Source organism: Oratosquilla oratoria, chromosome 7 (assembly GCF_046742065.1).
Source record: "Oratosquilla oratoria isolate Oo_2021 chromosome 7, ASM4674206v1, whole genome shotgun sequence".
NCBI lineage: Eukaryota > Metazoa > Arthropoda > Malacostraca > Stomatopoda > Squillidae > Oratosquilla > Oratosquilla oratoria.
This window is the reverse complement of record NC_134783.1, coordinates 26,071,437-26,088,936: the sequence shown is the minus strand read 5'-3', so window position 1 is coordinate 26,088,936 and position 17,500 is coordinate 26,071,437.

The following is a 17,500-nucleotide window of genomic DNA, read 5'->3' as shown; positions in this document are numbered from 1 at the left end:
TGTGTGTGTGTGTGTGTGTGTGTGTGTGTGTGTGTGTGTGTGTGCGTGTGCGTGCGTGCGTGTGCGTGCGTGCACCTCTACTACTTTTTATGGTTCCAACTTTGCTAACTGAAAAAGTGACTCGGAATCAAATCCATCTTCCTCAAACCTGACGGACAACATACCGGCACGAGATTGTCTACAAATATAGAAGCGCCTGAAAACCGCAATCCACAATAATAACAACAACAAATTAGACCTCCAGGAACCACTTAATAAATAACGTAACGAGCCAGCTGCTTCATCTAATATTCAATTACACGTTCTTTCTCTGAGCGACAGTTTCATTCGATGTTGTCAATCGTTGAGGATTTCATCAAGACTTCTGACTTCTTATATATATTTTTTTCTAATTCCTTGAGGGCAGTAAGTTATATCCAATTAGACTTAATTTTTTTTTTTTTTACCGTACAATGTTTCAATATATATACTTTTTTTTTGTTAATTTCACGAGAAGATTAACTTTCATTGAGACCGTCACTTAACCCTGAATATTAAGACACCCATTCCTCATCCTCATACTCCTCTTCCTCTTCTTTCTCCTCCTCCTCCTCTTACTTCTTCTCTTCTTCTTCCTTTTTCTCTTTCTCTTCCTTCTTTCCTTTCTCCTTCTCCTCTTCCGTCTTCTCTTCCTTCTCCTCCTCCTCTTACTTCCCCTCCTCCTCCTCTTCCTTCTTCTCCTCCTCCTCTTCCTTCTTCTCTTTCTTCTCTTCCTTCTTTCCTTTCTTCTCCTCTTCTTCCGTCTTCTCTTTCTTTCCCTCCTCCTCTTACTTCTCCTCCTCCTCCTCTTCCTTCTTCTTTTTCTTCTCTTCCTTCTTTCCTTTCTCCTCTTCCGTCTTCTCTTCCTTCTCCTCTTTTTCTTTCTTCTACTCCTCCTCTTCCTTCTTTCCTTCCTTCTCCTTTTTCGTCTTCTCTTTCTTCTCCTCTTCTTTTTCCTCTTCCTCCTTTTTCTTCTTCTCCTCTTTTTTCTTCTTCTCCTCTTCTTCCTACTTTCCTTCCTCCCCCTCTTCCCACTTCTCTTCCTTCCTCTTCCTTTTCTCCTCCTCTTCCTTTTCTCCTCCTCTTCCGTCTTCTCTTCCTTCTTCTCCCGCCTCCTCTTCTTCCTTCTCTTTCTCCTCCTTCTCTTCCTCCTCCTCCTCCTCTTCCTCTTCTTCCTCTCCTCCCCTCCACTTGCCTTTGATATTATCTTCTGCTTTTTCGTTCTTTTTCTCCCGGGACGGCTCTGTAAGGTCGCTTTCTTTAATCTTATTTCATAATTCTTTTGACTTTTTTATTTATGAACATGGGAACAAAACCTAGGTGAATGGTAGTTTGAGTCCCTCTCAAGCCTCAACGCGTGACTGCAGTATCAAAGGCACATGTTTTCTGAAATCCGAAAAAGGCATTCATGCTAAGCCACCTCGCAGAGTAAATCAGAAATGAAAGTTTGAAAGAAAATGGAAACCCATTTTCATTAAACCTTACTTTCGAATGGGAGGCTACCCCCTTGCCGAAAAGAAAAAAAAAATTAACCAATTTTTTTTTATTCAATAAATATTATCTTGGGATGTGAGACTTTCCTATTACAGTGTTGTGAATCTCTAAGAGGAGGTTTCTACTACCGTCGCCTGCGCTGATATTTGATGCCTCCATGTCAAAGACTCCAAAAAGGTCAATTTTTAAAATAATTATTTACTGTCCTTTGGGCTGTCTTCAGATGATTTTATTCAACACCTAGTCACAGTGCCGTTAATCATTAACACTCTTCATCTTGGTACTCGCTAGATGGTTCCATTTATCTGAAGAAATCACAGTAGCACAGCGTAAGTGTCATGCCATGCGATGCTATACCATGCTTACGGCCTACGGCATTCCGTATATGTCAGGACAGTGGAAATGTCAGCGCGCGGCTGATTATTGAGTACCGGAGGCCCACAGCCGGCTGATACAAGAAAAACGGCAGAGGCCGGAAGTTCTTGAATGTCAGGATATGCGTCCGGGCCTTCGAGGAGGAGGACTGAGGGGAGGGGAGGGGAGGTTCCGGTGATTCCGGTGGTTCCGGTAGTTCCGGTAGTACTGTTGCGCCTTCCCCTTCAAGGATGAGAGGGAGGGAGAGGGGGAGAAGGAGGAGGGTAAAGTAAGGAAGTGAGAGGGAGGAGAAGGGGAAGTAGGAGAGGGGAGGAGGAGAAGGAGGAGGAGGAGGAGGAAGAGGAGGGCAAGAGGTCAAGGGAGGAGGGTCGAGGGGGGAGGGGAGGGGTAGGGAGAGGTGAAGGGAATAAAAAGAGGGGGAAGGAAGGGGAGGGGAGGGGGAGAGGGAGAAAAAAAAGGAAAAGAGAGGGAGAAGGAAGGGGAGGGGAAGGAGAGGGGGAGAGGAAGAGTGGGAGGGGAAGGTGGAGTAGGAGGAGACATGGAGGAGTGGGGGAAGGGAAGGGGTGAGAGGGGGATGTGTGGGGGAAGGGAAGAGGAGGAGAGGGAGGGGAAGGGGGAGGGGAAGGGGGAGAGGAAGGGGAGGGGGAAGGGGGAGGCGGAGGGGAGAGGGAGTGGGGGAATGGAAGAAGGAGAGGGGAAAGAAGAAGGAGAGGGGGAAGGGGAGAGGAAGAGGGGAAGAGGGGGAGGGGGAGAAGGGAGTATTCCTAGAAATAATAAAAACAGGATACCGGGAATTCTTCCAGTTGCCGAAAATCCGCCCGGACATTTCTTGTCAAGAACCGGAAATCTTTCCGGACCATTTCATGTGTTATCAGGAACCATTCAGAGACCTCTGAAGGCGCTGAAATCATTAACAAGGCCCGGAATTGCCTGGCTCCCCAAAAGAGACGGATGAAGCCAGCAATCCAGTTTCTTTGCTGATTTTTTTTTTCTTTTTTTTTTACACTTTTCGGCGTTTTTCTTTTTTCTTTTCTGACGTCACAAATTGAAAGAAAAATAATCAATGGCTGCAAGCCTTGTATCTGACAAAAATTAATAAACAAAGAAAAATATATATACTTTTCGTTTTTTTTCTACACTTTTTGACGTTTTTCTTTTCTGAAGCCACAAATTGAGAGAAAAATAATCAATGGCTACATGCCTTGTATCTGACAAAAAATAGCAGAGAAAAATATGAATACAATTAAACAAGTATAAAAATAAGTGAATACGACAAAAAATAAAAGAATAAAAAATAATAAATAAAAAAGGCAAATAAATAATCTAGTTTCTTTGCTGATTTTTTCCTGACACTTTTCGTTTTTCTTTCTGACAAATTTCGGCGTTTCTATTATTTGTTTTTCTAACGCCACAAATTGAGAGAAAAATAATCAATGGCTACAAGCCTTGTATCTGACAAAAATTGACTGAGAAAAATATATAAACAAATAAACAAATAAATATAAAAATAAGTGAATACGACAAAAATAAATTCATAAAAAATAACCACCACAAAAAAAAATGCAATTTTTTTTTTTTATCAAATATCTATGGCACATTATCAATCTAAAGCACATCCTTTTGGCTGAGGACAGAAGCTTCTATTCAGCTTAAGAGAAACCAAACCTCTCTGTGGACTCAAGAGGCCGAGGATCCTCCTATTCCGGGCCTCAGTCAACGGCCGTCGTGTGTCTTCATGTCTACTAGAAAGCCCTTTAGTCAACCTTTGCCAAGGGACAAATGAAATCAGGTGCATCAAGAAGAGGAGGAGGAAGAGGAGGAGGGAGAGGAGGAGGAGGAGGAGAAGGAGGAGAAGGAGAAAGAGGAGGAGGAGGAGGAGGAGGAGGAGGAGGAAGAGCTTGAGGAGGAGGAAGAGCTTTAGGAGGAGGAGGAGGCGTAGGAGTAGGATAAGGTGTAGAATGAGGAGGCATAGGTCGAGGAGGAGGAGGAGGAGGAGGAGGAGGAGGAGGAGGAGGAAGAGGAGGAGGAGGCATAAGAAGAGGAGTAAGAGTAAGAGCCGTAGGATGAGGAGAAAGAGGAGGAGAAGGAGTCGTAAAACGAAGACGAAGACGAGGAGGAGGAGGAGGAGGAGGAGGAGGAAGAAGAGGAGTCGTAAGAAGACGAGGAGGAGGAGGAGGACGAGGAGAATGATGAGGGTTAGGAGGTAAAGGCTGAGGAGGAGGAAGAGGAGAAGGAGGAGAAGGAGGAGGAGGAGGAGGAGGAGGAGAAGGAGAAGGAGGAGGAGGAGGAGGAGGAGGAGGAGGAGGAGGAGGAGGAGGAGGAGGAGGCGAATAAAGAGGGCAGACGTGATTTCTGCCTGCTTTTGAAGCCCGAGCACACTGGGCAAAGGTGACAGATTCGGTGGCTGCTTAGCGTCACCTGTTGAGAGCGCCAAATATGCAATCACACACACACACACACACACACACACACACACACACACACACACACACACACACACACACACACACACAAAAACACGACTCGACGGCGCAGTGGTAGCGTTTGTAACTGCTGCTACAGTGGTCCAAGTTCGGATCCCGTCCAGGGCTGAAATAATTTTAGTATCGCTGCGCTGTGAGTCGTTACTCCAACTTTCGTGGGGTGCTCCGCGACGGTCCGCGACCGTGACCTATTGACCCACTGTCGGAGAATGGGATAAGATGGACAGAAAATATGTATATTTCGACCACTATATGTGGTCCTCTTCAGCAGAATGATGAAGAGGATCACAGATAGTGGTCGAAATATACATATTTTCTCTCCATCTTCTCTCATTCTCCGACAGCGGGTCAATAAGTCTCATTTTACAAATGTGCTACTACATTATACCTTAATATATATATATATATATATATATATATATATATAGAGAGAGAGAGAGAGAGAGAGAGAGAGAGAGAGCAAAGGGGAGAGGTTGAAGGAGGAAATATATATATGCACGATTCTATTCAGCTTCAGTTGGAACTCAAAACTATAGCGCTCTGAAGTCAAACACGTCTTTCGCCCACTCTGTCAGACGCAACAAGATAATAGTACCAAATGACAACAATATCATAATAAGATGTGTCATCTAACTATACTTCATTATTGGCGTGTCAGCGCGAACAATGTCAAGTCTGAAATTTCCTCAAGAATTTTCAGTTCTAAGGAAGAAGAAAAAAGAGGTAAAAGTGGAGATAGAATAAGGGCAAATGAGAAAAATAAGGAAAGGAAACAGAAGGAAAGGAACATGTCCTTTAAGGTAAATTGTATTGAAAAGATTGTTTTAGGTGGGCGAAGAAGCTAGTGAAGAACCTACGCATGGAGGCATTAAGCAGCTGCGGCCGAAGCCGTCACCTTTGCCTCGGAGGACTGTTAGGACAGGTAACAGTCACTGCTGGGGGTTGAAGGGAATTGCGGGATTCGAACCCACAACTAAGCAAATGCGAGACCAGCATGCTTACGATGATGCCACCAGGTTACCAAAAACCCTTCGAATTTATGTTGTCATTACTCCATGTGGAGGATGTAGAGGGAGAAGGGGAAGGAGGGGGAGAGGAGGAGGTTGAAGAAATGGAATAAGATCCATATTCTAATTCAACTCTTTTGTGTACACAGGGAGAAGTTGACCAGGTTGGTTCTCTTCATTCCCGTCGGAGGTCTCAGGGTCCGGAGGCCAAGAAGGCCGTCCAGGGTCCTGGAACCTTCTGGGGACAAACTAAGAAGGGTGATGAGTGGGTAGGGTGGAGGGAGGAGTTACAAGGAGGAGGAGGAGGAGGAGGAGGAGGAGGAGGAGGAGGAGGAGGAGGAGAAGGACGAGGAGGAGAAGGAAGACGAGGAGTAAGACGAACTAGAAAGGCCGAGGAGTGGGTAGGGTAGAGAGGGGAGGGGGAGGAGGAAAAGGAGGAGGAGAAGGAAGAGGACGAGGAGTAGAAGAAGGAGGAAGAGGAAAAGGAGGAGGAGGAGGAAAAAGAGGAGGAGGAGAAAGAGAAGGAAGACGAGGAGTAAGACGAACTAGAAAGGCCGAAGAGTGGGTAGGGTAGAGAGGGGAGGGGGAGGAGGAGAAGGAAGAGGAGGAGAAGTAGGAGGAGAAGGAGGAAGAGGAAAAGGAGGAGGAGAAAGAGGAGGAGGAGAAAGAGGAGGAGAAGGACGAGGAGAAGGAAGACGAGGAGTAAGACGAACTAGAAAGGCCGAAGAGTGGGTAGGGAAAAGAGGGGAGGGGGAGGAGGAGAAGGAAGAGGAGTAGGAGGAGGAGGAGAAGGAGGAAGATGAGGAGGAAGATGAGGAGAAGAAGGAACAGGAGGAGGAGGAGGAGGAGGAGGAGGAGGAGGAGGAGGAGAAGGAGGAGGAAGACGAACTAGAAAGGGTGAGGAGTGGGCAGGAAGAGAGGAGAGACGAGACGCAGATAAAGACGAAGAAGTACAAGTAGGATAAGGAGGATTACAGTGAAGATAATTATAGTCAGGATGACGATGAGGGAGGAGAGAGGCAGAGGAGGAGGAGAGAGGCAGAGGAGGAGGAGGAGGAAGACGAACAAGGAGAAGGAGGATAAAGAGGAGGATTATGAGGATAATCATAATCAGGATAACGATGAGGGAGGAGAGAGGAGGATTAAGGAGGATTATGAGGATGAGTATTAGGATGATGATGATCTTAAGAATGAGGAGGAAAAAGAGGAGGAGAGAGAGGAGTAAGAAAAGCAAAGGGAAGAGGAAAGGGAGGATTAAGAGGAAAATGAAAAAAAAAACAGGATAAAGAGGAAGAAGAAGAGGAGGAGGAGGAGAGAAGAGGAGTATGAAAAGGAGATGGATGAGGAGAAAGATGTGGATGATGAAGAGGAAGATGAGGAGGTGGAAGAGAAGTGGGAGGAGGAGGAGGAGGAGGTGGTGGATAAGAGAGAGGTGGTAGTGGAAGAGGAGGAGGAGGTGGAAGAGGAGGAGGAGGTGGAAGAGGAGGAGGAGGTGGAAGAGGAGGAGGAGGTGGAAGAGGAGGAGGAGGTGGAAGAGGAGGAGGTGGAAGAGGAGGAGGAGGTTTGGAAGAGGAGGAGGAGGAGGTTTGGAAGAGAAGGAGAAGGAGGAGGAGGAGGTTTGGAAGAGGAGGAGGAGAAGGTGGAGGAGGAGGATAAGAAGGAGGAGGAGGAGGAGGAGGAGGAGGAGGAGGAGGAGGAGGAGGAGGAGGAGGAGGAGGAGGAGGAGGAGGAGGAATAGGAGGAGGGTGAAGGAGGAAGATAGTCTTGAGCGTCCATAGAAACTTCTGCGCTGGGAGAGCCAAAGTTAAATTGTTTGTGTGATTACGCGGCCATCACTCAAGGACTCTCCGTCTTGTGTTATTTTTCTCAAAGACCCTCAACGGCGCTAGGAAGGTCTTGGCCCCGACTTCGAGCGAAATCGCCTGACGATGTCCAGGAGGGAGGAAGGGAGGGAGGAAGGGAGGGAGGAGGGAGGGAGGGAGGGAGGGAGGGAGGGAGGGAGGGAGGGAGAGAGAGAGAGAGAGAGAGAGAGAGAGAGAGAGAGAGAGAGAGAGAGAGAGAGAGAGAGAGAGAGAGAGAGAGAGAGAGAGAGAGAGAGAGAGAGAGAGAGAGAGAGAGAGAGAGACAGAGAGAGAGAGACAGAGAGAGAGAGGAGAGCGTCGTCTCAGGAGATGAATCAACTGAGATGCTTATGAATCTTTCACCACTTGGTCTTACCTGTTAGACAAAAATAAAGAACGACAATACACACATACATTTACGAGTATATATATATATATATATATATATATATATATATATATATATATATGTATATACATACATTTACGTGTGTGTGTGTGTGAGGGTTTTGATATTTGTAATGGTAGTTGTAGAGGTAATATTATTGGTTCTGGTAACAATAATAATAATATAATAATCCTAATGTCTTCTTAAGTATCTACAAAAGTGAGAACCTTGCAATATAGTGAGCTTCTTTAGATCATTCACGGTGGTATTCTTACAAAAAAATATTTCCTTATATAAATTTTATATAAGTAAATATTCTTTTTAAGAATACCACCATAAGAATCTTACGGTGGTATTAAGAAATAATCTTTCTTTATATAAATTTTTCCCTTCCAAATTATCTATATAAGATTTACATAAGGAAAGCTTTTTTAAGAATATCACCCAAGAATCTTACGGTGGTATTCTTAGAAAAAAATTCTTTCCTTATATAAATCTGTCCCTTCCAAGGATTTATATGATATTTATATATATATATATATATATATATATATATATATTTTTTTTTTTTTTTTTTTTTTTTTTAAGAATATCTCCGTCACCCTCTCCCCACCCGAAATAAAACTCTTCCACCTTCTCTCCCGGAATGAAAAGTTCCAGTTGCCTGAAGAGCATCGCTTGGTACGATCCCAATGAAGACATTGAGGCCAATAGGTCCTTCACCTCCGTCATTAATCATGGCAATTCATTCACGCCGCGCTGAAAATTCCCTCCCGCCTCGAAGCAAATTAATCATCCATTTTTTTCTTCATAAGATCATGAAAGAGACAGCACAAGTAGCCATATCTATAAAAAGAAAATGTTAACGCCTTTACTTGATCATTTTATCTAGTCGTATTACCCATTAAACATAATAAAGATGGAATTAATTTTATATTGATTATACACTTTGTGCCCGTGGCCTGTTCCATTTAATATATCAAGCAACGTCAATAACAGTGTCAGCTCCATTATTGTTTAAACACACACACACACACACACACACACACACACACACACAATATATATACTACTATATATATATTATATATACATATATACATTTACATATTTGTGTGTGTGTGTGCGTGTGTGTGTGTGTGTGTGTGTGTGTGTGTGTGTGTGTGTGTGTGTGTGTGTGTGTGTGTGTGTGTGTGTGTGTGTGTGTGTGTGTGTGTGTGTGTGTGCGTGCGTGTGTGTGTGTGTGTGTGTGTGTGCGTGTGTTCGCGCACAATAACCTACATACGAGCGTGCGTGCCAGGTCCAGGCTTAAGCAATTGCTGCCTCAGGAAGTTTAATGTCTCCACGTTTTTCTTGATATCTGGGTCAATGACTTGTGAGTTAAACTCAGGCTCTAAAACAGTGTCTCTCACTTTCCATGGTGTGAACGGTCTCTATGATATATGAGTATTATTACAATTATATGAAAAACTTGTACACACGCGTCTGAATGTATATAAGGATGATATGTAAGTGTATAAAGACATTTGTACTTACATTTTCCATTTAATTTCTCTCATTCCCTCTTCCCTTGCCTTCTTCCCTTCCTCTCCTCACTCATCTCTTCTCCATCTATCTTCTCCATTGTCATCCTCTCCCACGTCAGACATCATCTCACACACTTATTCCATCGTATCTCGGTCCTCTTGCTCTTCTCACTCCTTCCACCCCTGTCTCATACATTCCTTGTTTGAGTGAGACCCCCACCAGTATCTTTACAAGTATCACATTAAGTGGTGCTTCCCCTCACACATGCAAATATTTATATATGTTTCTATCTAAAAAGAAAAAGCTACAATCTTAGATTTTACGCTAATAGTCGACCGAGATAATCACTTATGATTAATCATCTGACTTCATCTCGCAGCTTTCAAATACATGAAAGTGTTATCATTTTAGCTGAAAGGTTAGATTACGTTTAACTAGTTACTAAATCATTATCCTAACCCACATTCTTGAGCGTTCATTTTTATTCTACTTTATTTCTTTATGTTCATACTGACAGAAGTAAGAATAATACTGAAAGAATCATAACGAATAGATGGTCATAGAAATACAAGCGTAGGAGTATAATTTTCTATCTCAGGGAAAGAGGTGTCAGTCAGGAAGTAAGTACATGTATGCGTGACTGTGTGTGTGTGTGTGTGTGTGTGTGTGTGTGTGTGTGTGTGTGTGTGTGTGTGTGTGTGTGTGTGTGTGTGTGTGTGTGTGTGTGTGTGTGTGCATGAGTATATGTTCATGTGCACGTTTGCATATGTGTGTGTATGCATGAGTATATGTTCATGTGCACGTTTGCATACGCGCGTATATATATATATATATATATATATATCGATATCTATGTGTGTGAATGAATACATGACCTTCTGAGTGCCTGTGTTGGAATACAAGGGTTCTCATTTTGATCCTGAGTCGAAGACGCACAAGAAACCCGAGATTGATTCCGTATTCATAAACAGGACATCCGGACGACCTCTCTGATCCCTCTCCCACCTTCCTCCCTCTTCAGGAGATCTCCGCAGCAAGAGTGAGCGACAGAGGGACAAACACAAACACAAACGCAAACACTCCTCCGTGGATCCCGTGTCTGTGGCCTTACAGAATCCTCCTCCTCTCGTCATTTTTTTCCCTCACTCTCAACCTTCAATCCTCCCTTCCCCTTCTTTCCCCTTGCCCTCTCCTCTCCTCTTCCTCCCTCTCTCTCCTCTCTTTTTACCATCCACTTTCCTCTTCTCCTCTCCCCTTCCCACCCACTTTCCTCTCCTCCTCTCCCCTCCCCTTCCCAGCCCCCTCGCCTGTCCTCTCCTTCCCTCCTCATTTCTTTCCCCTTGCTCTCTCCTGTCCTCTTCCTCCCTCTCTCTCCCCTCTTTTTACCATCCACTTTCCTCCTCTCCTCTCCCCTTCCCACCCACTTTCCTCTCCTCCTCTCCCCTCCCCTTCCTAGCCCCCTCGCCTGTCCTCTCCTTCCCTCATCATTCCTACCTTCTCCTTCCTTTCATCCCCTCCCCCACGAAGCCTATCCCTCCTCCCCTCTTCTTCCCTCCTCCCCTTTCCTACCGCCTTTCCTCTCCTCCCTCCCCTTCCTACTCTCTTTCCTCTCTTTCCCCCCCTTTCCCCTCTTCACTGATACCTTCTCCTGCCTTTCCTCCCCTCCCTAGCCATGCCTCCCTCTCGTCCCCTCCCGTCCCCTCCTTCCCCCTTCGCTCTTCCCTACTGCTGAAGGGTTCAACATTTGTTTGTTTCTTTCTTCTTCTTTTTCTTCCTGTGAGCCTAGTGACCTTCAACCCTTTGCTTACCGGGTGGATCTGTATCTTTCACTTTTGCTGACCTCCCCCCTCCCCCGAGGCTATTTCATTCATTTTTTCTTGAAGAAAACCCCTTGGTAGAATTTGGGTCGACAGCGTCTCGATTAACATCTTCAATACCGGGTGTTATACTTTAATTTTCTGTTCTGGAGCTCTCAAAGTTGTTTCTTTCATTCCCGTGGTACCCCTCAGCGTCGATGGGGTTCAGATGTGTTTGCTTCTGTCAAATTTCCTTTTTTTTTCTTATGATGGGTATCAGCGTCCCGTCCACCACCACAACCACCACAATTGCAGTCTACCACCACAATCACCACAAGAAGTTCACCACTATCACGACCACCATCCCGAATCCCTTCCGTACCGGGTGGCACCTTTCCCTTTGTTCTGGCTGTAGCCAGACAATTTTATTCATTTCCATGACAAATAGTGTGTTGGTGACATCATCGTATGCGTGCTGGTCTCGCATTCGCTTGGTCGTGGGTTCGAATCCCGCAATTCTCTTCAATTCCCAGCAGTGACTATTACTAGCGGTCTCCCGAAGCAAGATGCTGTAATGACTGACAATCATTTTATATTTGTTTTATTTGTTTGTTATTGTTTGTTTGCTTATTATTCTTTGTTTGGTTTTTATTTATTGTTAGTTATCTGTCAATTTACTATTATTTAGTATTTATCTGTTTATTACTTAACTACACCTATGCATTTGTTTTATTATTATTCATATTATTATAATTCTCATTTATTTTTCTTTAATTTATTTATCAATATTACATTTTTTCCTCATCCGACCTAGTTATGGACCAAAAGGTCTCCTGTCGGCATGCTCCGCCTTTGTAATCCTTTGTAATCCTTTGTATTATTGGGCAAAGGTGATGGATACTTATCGCCTACTGGGAGTAAGATCTTCAACTTCTTTTCCTTGTCCCTTCCCCCACTCCCTCGATGGAAGAGTGGGATCGGGGGTTAGGGTACCCTCGGGCAAGCCTTGCTATTACGTCACCAAAACTACCACTTCGACAATTGTTTCCATCACAATTGCTGTTATTACGAAAGACAATATGACAACTGCTTTCGTCATCATTGTGTCTACGTCCACCACCACTGCATCCACCAACATATCCATTACCACACCCAACACCACCAATATCACAGCCACCATTTCTTCCATCATCCTCCGCATCCACTACAACGTCCACTAATACAACCACTACCACCACATACACTACCACCACATCCACCACCACTACATCCACCATTACTACATCCACCACCTACATCATATCCACCACCACTACCACATCCACCACCTACGCTATATCCACCATCTACACCACATCCACTACCACCGTATCCACTACATCTACCACCACCACATCCACCACCTACACCATCTACACCAGTGGTTCCCAACCTTTTCTGGCTTGAGGCAATCACCCTTGCCAAGCCTTTCAGGAGTCCCCAGCACCCTTATTAGAAAATCTAAATTCTAGTTTGTTAGTATTTTGTTGATTCAGCGTCAGTGTAACAAAATTTTGTCCCTGGATAATATGAACATTCTCATCTTTACACTGATGCTGCTTTAATGAACAAAAATGGATGACAGAGAGAGTCGGTAATACGAAAATTATTTTTGCCCTCAATTTTGGCGACACCCTCCCTCAGTTGATCTCACGGCACACTTTGGTGCCGCGGCACACCGGTTGGGAACCACTGATCTACACCATATCCACCACCACCTCATCCACTACATCCATCAACACCACATCCACCACCACTACATCCACCACCAGTACATCCACCACTACCATATGCACCACCTACACCATATCCACCACCTACACCATACCTACCACCACCATATCTACTACATCCACCACTACCACATGCATCACCTACACCATACCCACCACCTACACCATACCTACCACCACCATATCTACTACATCCACCACTACCATATGCACCACCTACACCATATCCACCACCTACACCTTACCTACCACCACCATATCTACTACATCCACCACTACCACATGCATCACCTACACCATACCCACCACCACCATATCTACTACATCCACCACCACCACATCCACCTCTACATCTACCACCACTACATCCACCACTACCACATATACCACCTACACCACATCCACCACCTACACCACATCCACCACCTACACCATTCCACCACCACCGCATCCAGTACATCCACCACCACCACCGCATCCAGTACATCCACCACCACCACCGCATCCACCTGTACCTCCCTCTTCTTGGAACACCTGACTCAACTGCCCTCTCGTGCGTCCGCCACACCGCCTTCGTCGTTGCCCCCGTCACGTGTCACTTGGCGTGTCATGTATCTGTCAGGGAGACTATTAAAAAGAAGAAAAAAAAAACACCTTCTCTCGCCCAGCACCACCATCAGGCTGGAGAATGGCGAGTGTGGCTGTCCATTATCCATGTACTTGTTAGTTGTCAGTGTAGCCAAATGTCCTATGGGAAATGGGAGGGAAGGCGTCCACGCCAGGAGGCGCTGAGCCATCACTTTTGCCCTATACGCTGTTGAACTATTGGCGCAGGTAACAAAGAGTCACTGCTGGGAATCGGAGAGAAGTACAGGATTCGAACCCAGAACTAACCGAATGCAACGGAACCACCGCAGACACTACTCAGTACACATTAAAATATGCAAATAAATGACAATTCAAGGAGTTTATGTCAGAAATGGTTTTGTTACGTCATAATAATGTTTTCCCTATCCTCTCAGACAGCCAGGACAAATGACAAACACCGCTATAGTATCGAAGCGAGCTCTGCCCATAAAAGGCTCGTTTCATACGTATAGACTTCTCACCGTGCGCCGCCCACGACACAACGTCGTGCTGTCAAATAACCACGTGTGTTTATGGACCCTTTCACACGGTCCGTGTGAAAGGGTCCATAGACACCCGTGGTCATTTGAGAGCACGACGTCGTGTCGTGGACGTCTCTCGGCGAAAAGTCGCAACAGCTTAGCAAACCATCCCCGATTCCATTCTCTGAATCCCATGTCCTTCGAACCTTATGATGCAAGACTCATCTCGTGAACTCCTACGCTGTTGTAAGCCTCGCATGCACGCACATCACCTCAATCAATGGAGGGTTTCGTCACTCCAGAATTTACCCACAAAAAGGGGGTGGCGAGTGTCCATAAATCGAGACACCCTCAACGTGTCATATGCATTAAAGAAGTCCACGAAGGTCAAGGTTTGTAGAGACTCTGACAACAAAGGTAAAGTGTGTCTATTCTGGGGACTAAAAGAAGAATTTACCCATAAAAAGGGGGTGGTGAGTCTCCTTAAATCGAGACACCCTCAACGTGTCATATGCATTAAAGAAGTCCACGAAGGTCAAGGTTTGTAGAGACTCTGACAACAAAGGTAAAGTGTGTCTATTCTGGGGACTAAAAGAAGAATTTACCCATAAAAAGGGGGTGGTGAGTCTCCTTAAATCGAGACATCCTCACCGTGTCATATGCATTAAAGAAGTCTACGAAGGTCAAGGTTTGTATAGACTCTGATAAGAAAGGTAAAGAGTGTCTATTCTGCGGACTAAAAGAAGAATTTACGTATAAAAAGGGGGCAAGTCTCCCTAAATCGAGACATCTTCACCGTGTCATATGCATTAAAGAAGTCCACGAAGGTCGCGGCTTGTATAGACTCTGATAAGGAAGTTAACAAGTGTCTATTCTGCGGACTAAAAGAAGATAATTTTTTTCTTACTGTTAGTATAGTGTGATAGTTTTTATAAAAAAAAAAAACACGAAAGAAATAAGAAAGAAAAAGAGAGAAAAATGAACACTTACATTCTTATACAGAGGTGTATAAAGCACACATCCAAACTCAACATGCACAGGTACACTGTATATGGTATTTCTGAGTGACGCCAGCCGATTTTCATTCAGGTAAGGGAAGCTCCACGGTGTTAAAGACTTAAACAAAAATTTGGGTCTCGAGAACACACGTGGTATTTACAATAATGAGCCTTACGCACAGCATGAATAAGAGCGATATTTGCAATTATGTGTGTATGCTTTCAGGAACCACATTTTCGTTTTAGCATGCGAAGGCAAGGCCACGCAATGGGGGAATAATGCACCTGATCGCTTCTGAATGCCTTTGAAAAAGAGCTCATCACTTGCTAATGACGCTCGAAAAGTTCCTGACTCTTATGGTAATACTGTACTGTTTGCAGCACCAATTTCGATTAATGTTCATGGCTATTGCATCATAAGCCCGCATTCCATCCGTGACATAAATCAAGCACGAATATGCGCACACACACTCACACACACACACACACACACACACACACACACACACACACACACACACACACACACACACACACACACACACACACACACACACACACACACACACACACACCATCATATGTTGATAACAACGCCTAGCACATTATGTACTTAAATTAGACTAACTCTAACATTGAAACAAATTGTATATTGTCAATGTATCTCTCTGTCGCTGCTGAATTAACCGATTATCATTAATATTATTATCACTATTATTATCATTATAATTTTTTCGTCTTCTTATTATTATCATTATTACTATTATTATAATAATTACCATTATAATTATTAATACCATTATTATTATTATCAATGCATTTATCATAATTATTACTATTATCATTACTATCATTACACACACACACACACACACACACACACACACACACACACACACACACACACACACACACACACACACACACACACACACATGCATACAAACACATGCAGATATGGATTCTAAAACATATAACATCATTTCTTCCCTACTCAGGTTGGCGTCAACCCCCCCCCCCCATTCACACAATTACCTTCCGTACTGTACAGAGGGTGTGGGTGTGGGGGTAAGGAAAACAACATCTTCATCACACCAATAGTTCCTATGAACGTGTATTACTCAGAAATTTGAGTTCACTCATACAGTACGACTTGTTACACATATGAATCGTGTGGTGGGGAAGTTCCTTCGAGTGTTGAAATAGTGTTTTTCGAAATTACTCTCTGACCCTTAAAAAAAAAAAAAACTATGGAACCGAGAGTAAGAAATGTTTGTGAGAATTCCTCCAAGGGTTCCTGCACAAGAATAATCAAAAGAAACGTTCTCATACAATATGGAACACACATGTAAAGGGACACTTCTGCTCGAATTTTTCCCTTTGATATTCAGATATCCTCGATGCCAACAGGCACACACACACACACACACACACACACACACACACACACACACACACACACACACACACACACACACACACACACACACACACACACACACACACACACACACACATTGATTATATATATACATATATGCTGGTACATTGTGACAAGTTGATGAAGGTGGCAAAAGAAGTCACGGGTTTAGTTCCGAGTTTCTGAGTTTATTCCTGACCGGCTTCGCTCTATGCTTCTGAACTCGGAAATAGAACCGTGACTTCTTTTTCCACCTTCCAAATTAATATATATATATATATATATATATATATATATATATATATATAATTTCTAACTATGCTCTCACCAAACAATTCACTATACTCTGTTTAAAAACATAATCCTATATTTTCCCTATTAGTCATCTGATTTTGAAACTTACTTTTGATTGTCAACATATCTTTTTCATATTGATGTCAGCTCTCACACCGATGCGTTAGGTTTTATACACTTGTTTCAGTACAAATAAATCTTCAGTTGTTATTACGAATGTTTCTCGAAACCCAAAAGAGATAAGTCTCGAGGAATGAAAGAAAGAACTCCAAGAAGAGTGAGTGTTCCAAATGGGAAACCGATAGAGACAACATTGGTCTCCGGAGGCGTCCAAAAGACGCTGAGATCCAAAGGAAGCCAAAGAGCGATGGAAGAAGCGTGAGGGAAGTGGGAGGGAGAGAGCGTGGTGGGTGGGAGGGAAAGAGGGAGAGAGCGTGGTGGGTGGGAGGGAAAGAGGGAGAGAGCGTGGAGGGTGGGAAGGAAAGAGGGAGAGAACGTGAAATGTGGGAGGGAGTCAAGGAGAGAGCGTGGAGGGAGAGAGGGAGAGAGTGTGGAGAGTGAGAGGGAGCGAGGGAGAGAGCGTGGTGGGTGGGAGGGAAAGAGGGAGAGAGCGTGGAGGGTGGGAAGGAAAGAGGGAGAGAACGTGAAATGTGGGAGGGAGTCAAGGAGAGAGCGTGAAGGGAGAGAGGGAGAGAGGGAGAGAGTGTGGAGAGTGAGAGGGAGCAAGGGAGAGAGCGTAGTGGGTGGGAGGGAAAGAATGAGAGAGCGTGGAGGGTGAGAGTGAGTGAAAGAGAGAGCGTGGAGGGTAGGAGGGAGCGAGGGAGAGAGCGTGAAATGTGGGAGGGAGTCAAGGAGAGAGCGTGGAGAGTGAGAGGGAGCGAGGGAGAGAGCGTGGGGAGATGGGAGGTAGCGAGATAGAGAGCGCGGAAGGCGGGAGGGAGCGAAAGAGAGAGCATGGAAGGTGGGGGGAGCGATGGA